The sequence below is a fragment of the Aristolochia californica genome, unplaced genomic scaffold (assembly GCF_029961685.1).
Source record: "Aristolochia californica isolate CCGP_79_NKW_82.1479 unplaced genomic scaffold, dmAriCali1.0.hap1 SCAF_3, whole genome shotgun sequence".
In the NCBI taxonomy this organism is placed as follows: Eukaryota; Viridiplantae; Streptophyta; class Magnoliopsida; order Piperales; family Aristolochiaceae; genus Aristolochia; species Aristolochia californica.
The window spans coordinates 17,473,148-17,485,748 of record NW_027181992.1 but is presented as its reverse complement, the minus strand read 5'-3'; positions in this window follow the sequence as shown (position 1 = coordinate 17,485,748).

Genomic DNA, 12,601 nt, shown 5'->3' with positions numbered 1-12,601 from the left:
GTATCTCAACCTTTTAAAGATAATAACGAATGCTCATTAAATTCTCAAGTGAATGTGCGGTTGGATATTTACTCGAATCAAACAAGCCATTATTTAGCCCATTTACTAAAAGCTGACCTAACGATGATGGATTGGGAGCCAACACTCAGTTAAAAATCCCCCGCCTCCTCCTTTTCCCGACGAATGCAAATCCTTATAGATAAAAACTAATCAGAGTTTACTATCCCTAAAAACTACAGACACTTTTTGGAATTATCCCTTTCTTCATTTGTGCATTGTGGATTTCCATTTTAGATGTATAATTTTTCCTTAAATCAAAACTTTAGTTTTCACTTTCGCTTCATCTCGTAAACAAAAAAGAGATAAAATGCAAATAGCTCACAACAAAATAAAAATTTCATAGTTTATCTGTGGAAATTTTTTAAAGAAATAAAAAATTTAAATAAAATTTATTCACACAGCACAAATGAACACAAAAGTTTTGTTACCCATGATTGGGAAATTCCTCTAGTTCAACCCTAATAGCTTGGAATTTTATAAGTAAGAGATTTTTCTACACATGTTTTAAAAAATGGATATGCATGGTTGAAACATGTTAAAGATGCAAATGACTTATGCATCCAAACCTTCTAAAGAGAATAGAAAACGCTCATTAAATTCTCAAGTGAACGTTCGGTGGCATATTTACCCCAGTAAAACAAGCCATTATTATGCCCATTTACAAAAAGTTTACCTAACGATCATAGATGATTGTAAAATGGTTTTTTCATGTGTAACGGGCTATATTTTTGTAAGGAATAACTTCTGGATTGGGAGTCAACACTCAGTAAAAAATCCCCCACCTCCCCCTTTTCCAAACGATTGCAAAACCAAATATATAAAATCTAAGAAGAGCTTACAATCCCTAAAAATTACGGACACTTTTTGGAATTATCTCTCTCTACATTTGTGCATTGTGCATTTCTATTTTAGATGTATAATTTTTTCTTAAATCAAAACTTCAGTTTTCACTTTCCCTTCATCTCATAAACAAAAAAGAGATTAAAGGCAAATAGATCCCAAAAAATGAAAATTTTAGAGTTTATGTATGGTAAAATTTTAAAGCAATAACAATGTAAGTAAAGAAAATTTATCCACACACTACAAATGAACACAAAAGTTTTGTTATCCAATTTTGAGAAATTCCACTAGTTCAACCCTAATGGCTTGGAATTTTATAAGAAAGAGATTTTTCTACACATGTTTTAAAAAATGGAAATGCATGCTAGAAACATGTGAAAGATGCTAATGACCTATGGATCCAAACCTTTTAAAGTGAATAACAAACGCCCATTAAATTCTGAAGTGTATGTTGGGTGGGATATTTACCCGAGTCAAACAAGCCATTATTTTGCGCTTTTACAAAAAGATGGCCTAACGATAGTAGATGATTGTGAAGTGATTTATCATTCATAACTGGCTATATTCTTGTAAGGAATGTCTTATTGATTGGGACTCAACATGGAGTTTAAAATCCCCAGCCCCCCCCCCCCCCCCCCCCCCCCCCCCTTTTCCCGACAATTGCAAAACCTAATATATAAAAACTAAAAAGAGTTTAAAATCCCTAAAAATTACGGGCACTTTTTGGAATTATCTCTCTCTACATTTGTGCATCGTGCATTTCCTTTTTAGATGTATATTTTTTTATTAAATCAAAAATTGAGTTTTCACTTTCCCTTCATCTCGTAAACAAAAAAGAGAAAAAAGGCAAGTAGGTCACAACAAAATAAAAATTTTAGACTTTATGTATAGAAAAATTTTAAGCAATAAAAAATGTAAGTAAAGAAAATTTATTCACATAGCACAAATGAACACAAAAGTTTTGTTATCCAAGATTGGGAAATTCCACTAGTACAACCCTAACAGCTTGGAATTTTATTAGAAAGGATTTTTGTACACATGTTTTAAAAATTAGATATGGATGCTTGAAAGATGTTAAAGATGAAAATGACCTATGGATCCTAACCATTTACAGATAATAAAAAGCGGTCATTAAATTCTCAAGTGAACGTGAGGTGGGATATTTATCCGAGTCAAACAAGCCATTATTTTGCCCATTTACAAAAAGCTGACCTAATGACCATAGATAATTGTAAAGTAATATATCATGCATAATTTTCTATATTTTTGTAAGGAATGACTTCTGGATTGGGAGTCAACACTCAGTTAAAAATCCCCCACCTCCCCTTTTTCCCGACAATTGCAAAACCTAATATTTTAAAACTAAAAAGAGTATACAATCCCTACAAATTACAAACACTTTTTGGAATTATCTCTCTCTACATTTCTGCATTGTGCATTTCCATTTTAGATGTATACTTTTTCTTAAATAAAAAGTTTAGTTTTCCCTTCCCCTTCATCTCTTAAACAGAAAAGAGATAAAAGGCGAAAACAACACAACAAAATGAAAAATTTAGAGTTTATGTATGGAAAAAATTTAAAGAAATAAAAAAATGTAGGTAAATAAAATTTATTCACACACCACCAATGAATACGAAAGTTATGTTATCCAAGTTTGGGAAATTTCACTAATTCTACCCTAATAGCTGGCAATTTATAAGAAAGAGCTTTTTTTACACATCTTTTAAAAAATGGATATGCATGCTTGAAACATATTAAAGATGCAAATAACCTATGGATACAAATCTTTTATAGAGAGTAATAAACGCTCATTAAATTCTCAAGTGTATGTGCGGTGGGTTATTTACGCTTGTCAAACACACCATTATTTTGCAAATTTACAAAAATATGGTAAAACGATCATAGATGAATGTAAATGATTTATCACGTGTAACGGGATATATTTTTTGTAAGGAATGACGTATGGATTGGTAGCCAACACTCAGTTAAAAATTCCCCGCCTCCCCCATTTCCTGACGAATGCAAATCCTTATAGATAAAAACTAATCAGAGTTTACAATCCCTAAAAATTACAGACACTTTTTAAAATTATCTCTCTCTACATTTGTACATTGTGAATTTCCATTTTAGATGTGTAATTTTTTCTTAAATTAAAACTTTAGTTTTCACTTTTCCTTCATCTAGAAAAAAAAAAGAGATTAAAGGCAAATAGATCACAACAAAACGAAATTTTTAGAGTTTATGTATGGGAAAATTTTAAAGCTATAACAAATGTAAGTAAAGAAAATTTATTCGCACACCATAAATGAACACAAAATTTTTGTTATCCAAGTTAGGGAAATTTCACTAGTTCAACCCTAATGGCTTGGAATTTTATAAGAAATGGATTTTTTACACATGTTTGAAAAAATGGATATGCATGCTTGAAACAAGTTAAAGATGTAAATGACCTATGGATCCAAACCATTTAAAGAGAATAACAAATGCTCATTAAATTCTCAAGTGACCGTGCGGTGGGATATTTACTCGAGTCAAAGAAGCCATTATTTTGCCCATTTACAAAAAGTTGACCTAACGATCATAGATGATTGTAAAGTGATTTATCATGATTAACGGGCTATATTTTTGTAAGGAATGACTTATGGATTAGGAGTCAACTCTCAGTTAAAAATCTCCTACCTCCCCCTTTTCCCGACGAGTAACAAACCTAATATATAAAAACTAAAAAGTGTTGACAATCCCTAAAGATTACGGACACTTTTTGGAATTTTCTCTCTCTACATTTGTGCATTGTGGATTTCCATTTTAGATGTATAATTTTTCCTTAAATCAAAACTTTAGTTTTCACTTTCGCTTCATCTCGTAAACAAAAAAGAGATAAAAGGCAAATAGTTCACAACAAATTAAAAATTTCAGAGTTTATGTGAGGAAAATTTTTATAGAAATAACAAATGTAAGTAAAGAAAATTTATTCACACAACACAAATGAACATGAAAGTTTTGTTATCCATGTTTTGGAAATTGCTCTAGTTCAAACCTAATAACTTGGAATTTTATAAGAAAAAGATTTTTTTACACATGTTTTAAAAAATGGATTTGCATGCTTGAAACATGTTAAAGATACAAATGACCTATGGATCCAAACATTTTAAAGTGAATAACAAATGCTCATTAAATTCTCAAGTGAACGTGCGGTGGGATATTTACATGAGTCAAACAAGCCATTATTTTGCCCATTTACAAAAAGTAGTCCTAACGATCATATATGATTGTAAAGCGATTTATCAAACATAACGGGCAATGTTTTTTTAAGGAATAACTTATGGATTGGGAGTCAAAAATCATTTAAAAATTCCCCACCTCCCCGTTTTCCCGATGATTGCAAAACCAAATATATAAAAACTAAAAAGAGTTTAAAATTCCTAAATATTACAGACACTTTTTGGAATTATCTCTCGCTACATTTGTACGTTGCATATTTCCATTTTAGATGTATAATTTTTTCATAAATCAAAACTTTAGTTTTCAATTTTTCTTCATCTTGAAAACAAAAAAGAGATAAAAAGCAAATAGAGGACAACAAAATGAAAATTTTAGAGTTTATGTATAGGAATAATTTTAAAGAAATAACTAATTTAAGTAAAGAAAATTTCTTCACACACCACAAATGAACACAAAAGTTTTATTATCCAATTTTTGGAAATTCCACTAGTTCAACCTTAATGGCTTAGAATTTTATAAGAAAGAGAATTTTCTACACATGTTTTAAAAAATGGATATCCAAGCTTGAAACATGTTAAAGATTCAAATGACCAATGGATCCTAACCTTTTAAAGAGAATAACAAACGCTCATTAAATTATCAAGTGTACGTGTAGTGGGATATTTACCCGAGTCAAGCAAGCTATTATTTTGCGCATTTACGAAAAGATGGCCTAATGATCAGAGATGATTGTAAAGTGATTCATCATTCGTAACAGGCTATATTTTTGTAAGGAATGACTTTTGGATTGGGAGTCAACAATTAGTTAAAAATCCCCCGCCTCCCCCTTTTCCCGACGATTGCAAAACCTTATATGTAAAAACTAAAAAGTGTTTACAATCCCTAAATATTACGAATACTTTTTGGAATTATCTCTCTCTACATTTGTTCATCATGCATTTCCATTTTAGGTGTAAACTTTTTTCTTAAATCAAAACTTGAGTTTTCACTTTCCCTTCATCTCGTAAAAAAAAAAGAGTTAAAAGGCAAATAGATCACAACAAAATGAAAATTTTAGAGTTTACGTACGAAAAAAAATTAAAGAAATAACAAATGTAAGTAAAGAAAATTTATTCACACAACACAAATGAACACAAAAGTTTTGTTATCCAAGTTTGGGAATTACCACTAGTACAACCCTAATAGCTTGGAATTTTATAAGAAAGGGATTTGCCTACACATGTTTTAAAAAATAGATATGCATGCTTGAAACATGTTAAAGATGCAAATGACCGATGAATCAAACCTTTTAAAGTGAATAAAAAATGCTCATTAAATTCTCAAGTGAATGTGCGGTGGGATATTTACCTGAGTTAAACAAGCCATTATTATTCCCATTAACAAAAAACTGACCTAATGATCATAGATGTGTAATTTGCTTTATTTTGGTAAGGAATGACTTAAGGAATGAGAGTCAACACTCAGTTAAAAATCCCCCGCCTCCCCTTTTCCCGACAATTGAAAAACCTAATATATAAAAACTAAAAATAGTTTAAATCCATAAAAATAACAGAAACTTTTTGGGATTATCTTTCTCTACATTTGTGCATTGTGCATTTCCATTTTAGATGTATACTTTTTTCTTAAATAAAAACTTCAGTTTTCACTTTTCCTTCATCTCGTAAATAAAAAACAGATAAAAGGCAAATAGATTACAACAAAATGAAAATTTTAGAATTTAAGTGTGGAAAAAAATTAAAGCAATAACAAATGTAAGTAAAGAAAATTTATTCACACACCACAAAATGAACACAAAAGTTTTATTATCCAATTTTTGGAAATTCCACTAGTTCAACCTTAATGGGTTGGAATTTTATAAGAAAGAGAATTTTCTACACATGTTTTAAAATATGGATATACAAGTTTGAAACATGTTAAAGATTCAAATGACCAATGGATCCTAACCTTTTAAAGAGAATAAAAAATGCTCATTAAATTCTCCAGTGTACGTGCAGTAGGATATTTACCCGAGTCACGCAAGCTATTATTTTGCCCATTTACAAAAAGATGGCCTAATGATCAGAGATGATTGTAAAGTGATTTACCATTCATAACGGGCTATATTTTTGTAAGGAATGACTTATGGATTGGGAGTCAACACTCAGTTAAAAATCCCCCGCCTCCCCCTTCTCCCAACAATTGCAAAACCTTATATGTAAAAACTAAAAAGAGTTTACAATCCCTAAATATTACGAAATCTTTTTTGAATTATCTCTCTCTACATTTGTGCATCGTGCATTTACATTTTAGATGTATACTTTTTTTTTAAATCAAAACTTGAGTTTTCACTTTCCCTTCATCTCGTAAAAAAAAGAATTAAAAGGCAAATAGATCACAACAAAATGAAAATTTTAGAGTTTATGTACGGAAAAAAATTAAAGAAATAACAAATGTAAGTAAATAAAATTTATTCACACAGCACAAATGAACACAAAATTTTTGTTATCCAAGTTTGGGAATTACCACTAGTACAAACCTAATAGCTTGGAATTTTATAAGAAAGGGATTTGCCTACACATGTTTTAAAAAATAGATATGCATGCTTGAAACATGTTAAAGATGCAAATGACCGATGGATCCAATCCTTTTAAAGTGAATAACAAATGCTCATTAAATTCTCAAGTGAATGTGCAGTGGGATATTTACCCGAGTTAAAGAAGCCATTATTTTTGGTAAGGAATGACTTATGGAATGAGAGTCAACACTCAGTTAAAAATCCTCCGCCTCCCCTTTTCTCAACAATTTTAAAACCTAACATATAAAAAATAAACGGAATTTAAATCCATAAAAATAACGGAAACTTTTTGGAATTATCTTTCTCTACATTTGTGCATTGTGCATTTCCATTTTTGATGTATACTTTTTTCTTAAAACAAAACTTGAGTTTTCACTTTTCCTTCATCTCGTAAATAAAAAACAGATAAAAGGCAAATAGATTATAACGAAATGAAAATTTTAGAATTTAAGTGTGGAAAAAATTTAAAGCAATAACAAATGTAAGTAAAGAAAATTTATTCACACACCACAAATGAAACCAAAATTTTTATTATCCAACTTTTGGAAATTCCACTAGTTCAATCTTAATGGCTTGGAATTTTATAAGAAAGAGAATTTTGGACACATGTTTTAAAAAAATGGATATGCATGCTTGAAACATGTTAAAGATGCAAATGACCTATAGATCCTAACCTTTTAAAGAGAATAACAAACGCTCATTAAATTCTCAAGTGTACGTGCAGTGGGATATTTACCCGAGTCAAACAAGTTATTATTTTGCCCATTTTGAAAAAGATGGCCTAATGATCAGAGGTGATTGTAATGTGATTTACCATTCGTAACGGGCTATATTTTTGCAAGGAATGACTGATGGATTGGAAGTCAACCCTCAGTTTAAAATCCCCTGCCACTTCCTTTTACCAACGATTGCAAAACCTTAAATACTAAATAGAGTTTACATTCCCTAAATATTGCGAACACTTTTGGGAATTATCTCTTTCTACATTTGTGCATCATGCATTTCCATTTTAGATGTATACTTTTTACTTAAATCAAAACTTGAGTTTTCAATATCGCTTCATCTTGTAAACAAAAAAGAGATGAAAGGCAAATGGATCACAACAAAATGAAAATTTTAGAGTTTATGTATGGAAAAAATTTAAAACAATAACAAAAGTAAGTAAAGAAAATTTATTCACACGGCACAAATGAACACAAAAGTTTTGTTATCCAAGTTTGAGAAATTCCACTAGTACAACCCTAATAGCTTGGAATTTTATAAGAAAGGGATTTGTCTACACATGTTTTAAAAAATAGATATGCATGCTTGAAACATGTTAAAGATGCAAATGAGAAATGGATCCAAACCTTTTAAAGATAATAACAAATTCTCATTAAATTCTCAAGGGAACGTGCGGTGGGATATTTCTCTGAGTTAAACAAGCCATTATTTTTCCCATTTACAAAAGCTGACCTAATGATGATAGATGCGTAATTTGTTTTATTTTGGTAAGGAATGACTTATGGGTTAGGAGTCAACACTCAGTTTAAAATCCCCCGCCTCCCCTTTCCTGAAAATTGCGAAACCTAATATATAAAAACTAAAATGAGTTTAAATCCCTAAAAATAATGTACACTTATTGGAATTATCTCTCTCTACATTTGTGCATTGTGCATTTCCATTTTAGATGTATACTTTTTTCTTAAATCAAAACTTGAGCTTTCACTTTCCCTTCATCTCGTAAATAAAACACAGATAAAAGGCAAATAGATCACAACAAAATAAAAATTTTAGAGTTTAAGTGTGGAAAAAATTTAAAGCAATAACAAAAGTAAGTAAAGAAAATTTATTCACACACCACAAAGGAACACAAAAGTTTTGCTATCCAAGTTTTGGAAATTCCACTAGTTCAACCCTAATAGCTTGCAATTTTATAAGAAAGATATTTTTCTACACATCTTTTAAAAAATGGATATGCATGCTTTAAACTTGTTAACAATGCAATTGACCTTTGGATCCAAACCTTTTAAAGAGAAGAACAAATGATCATTAAATTCTCAAGCCATTTTTTTGCCTATATACAAAAAGGTGACCTAACGATCATAGATGATTGAAAAGGGATTTATCATCTGTAATGGGCTATATTTTTGTAAGGAATGACATATGGATTGGAAGTGAACACTCATTTAAAAATCCCCACCTCCCCCTTTTCCGAATGATTGCAAAACCTAATATATAAAAACTAAAAATAGTTTACAATCCCTAAAAATTATAAACACTTTTTGGAATTATCTCACTCTGCATTTGTGCATTTTTACTTTTCCATTTTAGATGTATAATTTCTCCTTAAATCAAAACTTTAGTTTTCACTTTCCCTTCATCTCCAAAACAAAAAATAGATAAAAAGAAAATAGATCACAACAAAATGAAAAGTTTACAATTTATGTATGGGAAAATTTTAAAACAATAACAAATGTAAGTAAAGAAAATTTATTCACTAACAACAAATGAACACAAAAGTTTTGTTATCCAAGTTTGGGAAATTCCACCAGTTCAACCCTAATGGCATGGAATTTTATAAGAAAGAGATTTTTCTACACATGTTTTAAAAAATAGATATGCATGCTTGAAACCTGTGAAAGATGCAAATGACCTATGGATCCAAACCTTGTAAAGAGAATGACAAACGCCCATTAAATTCTCAAGTGTATGTGCGGTGGGATATTTGCCCGTGTCAAACAAGCCATTATTTTACTCATTTACAAAAACAAGGCCTAACGATCATAGATGATTTTAAAGTCATTTATTATTCATAACGGGCTATATTTTTTTAAGGAATGACTTATGGATTGGGAGTCAACACTCAGTTAAAAATCCCACGCCTCCCCCTTGTCCCGACGATTGCAAAACCTTATATATAAAAACTAAAAAGAGTTTACAATCCTTAAACATTATGGACACTTTTGGGAATTATCTCTCTCTACATTTGTGCATTATGCATTTCCATTTTAGATGTATACTTTTTTCTTAAATCAAAACTTGAGTTTTCACTTTTCCTTCATCTAGTAAACAAAAAAGAGATAAAAGACAAATAGATCACAACAAACTGAAAATTTTAGAGTTTATGTATGGAAAAATTTAAAGCAATAACAAATGTATGTAAAAAAAATTTATTCACACGACACAAATGAACATTGTTTTGTTATCCAAGTTTGGGAAATTCCACTAGTACAACCCTAATAGGTTGGTATTTTATAAGAAAGAGATTTTTCTACACATGTTTTAAAAAATGGATACGGATGCCTAGAAAAAGTTAAATATGCAAATGACCTATGGATCCAAACCTTTTAAAGAGAATAACAAACGTTCATTAAATTTTCAAGTGAACGTGCGGTGCGACATTTACCCGAGTCAAACAAGGCATTATTTTGCCCATTTACAAAAAGCTGATCTAACGATCATAGATGATTCTAAACTGATTAATAATGCGTAACAGGCTATATTTTTGTAAGGAATGTCTTATTGATTGGGAGTCAACACTCAGTTAAAAATCCCTTGCCTCCCCCTTTTCCTGACAATTGCAAAACCTAATATATAAAAACTAAAAAGAGTTTACAATCCCAAAAAAATATGGCCACTTTTTGGAATTATCTCTCTCCCCATTTGTGCATCGTGCATTTCCATTTTAGATGTATACTTTTTTCTTAAAACAAAAACATGAGTTTTCACTTTCCCTTCATCTCGTAAACAAAAAAGAGGTAAAAGGCAAATAGATCACAACAAAATGAAATTTTTAGTGTTTATGTATGAAAAAATTTAAAGCCATAACAAATGTAAGTAAAGAAAATTTATTCACACAGTACAAATGAACACAGAAGTTTTGTTATCCCAGTTTGGGAAATTCCACTAGTTATAAGAAAGGGATTTTTCTACACTGGTTTTAAAAAAAATATATGCATGCTTGAAACATGTGAAAAATGAAAATGACCTATGGATCCAAACCTTTTAAAGAGAATAACAAACACCCATTAAATTTTCAAGTGTACGTTTGGTGGGATATTTACCCGTGTCAAACTAGCCGTTATTTTTCCCATTTACAAAAAGCTGACATAATGATCATAGATGATTGTAAAGTGATTTATTATGCATAATTTGCTATAGTTTTGTAAGGAATGACTTATGGATTGGGAGTCAACACTCAGTTAAAAATCCCCCACCCTTTTCCTCACGATGGCAAAACCTAATATATAAAAACTAAAAAGAGTTTACAATCCCTAAAAATTACAGACACGTTTTGGAATTATCTCTCTCTACATTTGTGCATTGTGCATTTCCATTTTAGATGTAAACTTTCTTCTTAAATCAAAACTTGGGTTTTTACTTTCCCTTCTTCTTGTAAACAGAAAATAGATCAAAGGCAAATACATCACAACAAAATCTAAATTTTAGAATTTATTTATGGAAAAAATTTAAAGAAATAAAAAATGTAAGTAAAGAAAATTTATTCACACACCACAAATGAACACAAAAGTTTTGTTATCCAAGTTTGAGAAATTCCACAAGTTGAACCCTAATAGCTTGCAATTTTATAAGAAAGAGATTTTTCTACACATCTTTTAAAAAATGGATATGCGTGCTTGAAACATGTTAAAGATGCAAATGACCTATAGAGTGAAACATTTTAAAGAGAATAAAAAACGCTCATTAAATTCTCAAGTGAACGTGCAGTGGGATATTTACCCGAGTCAAACAAGCCATTATTTTGCCCATTTTAAAAAAAAGATGGCCAAACGATCATAGATGATTGTTAAATGATTTATCATTCGTAATGGGCTATATTTTTTTAAGGAATAAATTTTGGATTGGAAGTCAACATCCAGTTAAAAATCCCCCGCCTACTCCTTTTCCTAGCGATTGCAAAACCTTATATATAAAAACTAAAAAGAGTTTACAATCCTTAAAAATTACAGACACTTTTCGAAATTATCTCTATCAAGATTTGTGCATTGTGCATTTCCATTTTAGATGTATACTTTTTTATTAAATCAAAACTCCAGTTTTCACTTTCCCTTCATCTCAAAAACAAAAAAGAGATAAAAGGCTAATAGATGACAACAAAATGAAAATTTTAGAGTTTATGTATGGAAAAAATTTAAAGCAATAACAAATGTAAGTAAAGAAAATTTATTCATACAACACAAATGAACACAAAAGTTTTGTTCTTCATGTTTGGGAAATTCCACTAGTACAACCATAATAGCTTGGAATTTTATAAGAAAGGGATTTTTCTACACATGTTTTAAAAAATGGATATGCATGCTTGAAAGATGTTAAATATGCAAATGACCTATGGATCCAAACCTTTTAAAGATGATAACAAAAACTCATTAAATTCTCAAGTGAACGTGCGGTGGGATATTTACCTGAGTCAAACAAGCCATTAATTTTCCCATTTACAAAAAGGTGACCTAACGATCATAGATGATTGTAAAGTGATTAATCATGCGTAATGGGCTATATTTTTTTAAGGAATGTCTTATTGATTGGGAGTCAACACTCAGTTAAAAATCGCCCACCTCCCCCTTTTCCCGACGATTGCAAAACCTAATATGTAAAAACAAAAAAGAGTTGAAAATCCATAAAAATTATGGCCACTTCTTGGAATTATCTCTCTCTTCATTTTTGCATCGTGGATTTCCCTTTTAGATGTATACTTTTTTTTTAATCAAAACTTGATTTTTCACTTTCCCTTCATCTCGTAAACAAAAAAGAGAAAAATGGCAAATAGGTCACAACAAAATAAAAATTTTAGAGTTTATCTGTGGAAAAAATTTTAAGCAATAACAAATGTAAGTAAAGAAAATTTATTCACACATCACAAATGAACACAAAAGTTTTGTTATCCAAGTTTTGGAAATTTCATTACTTCAACCCTAATGACTT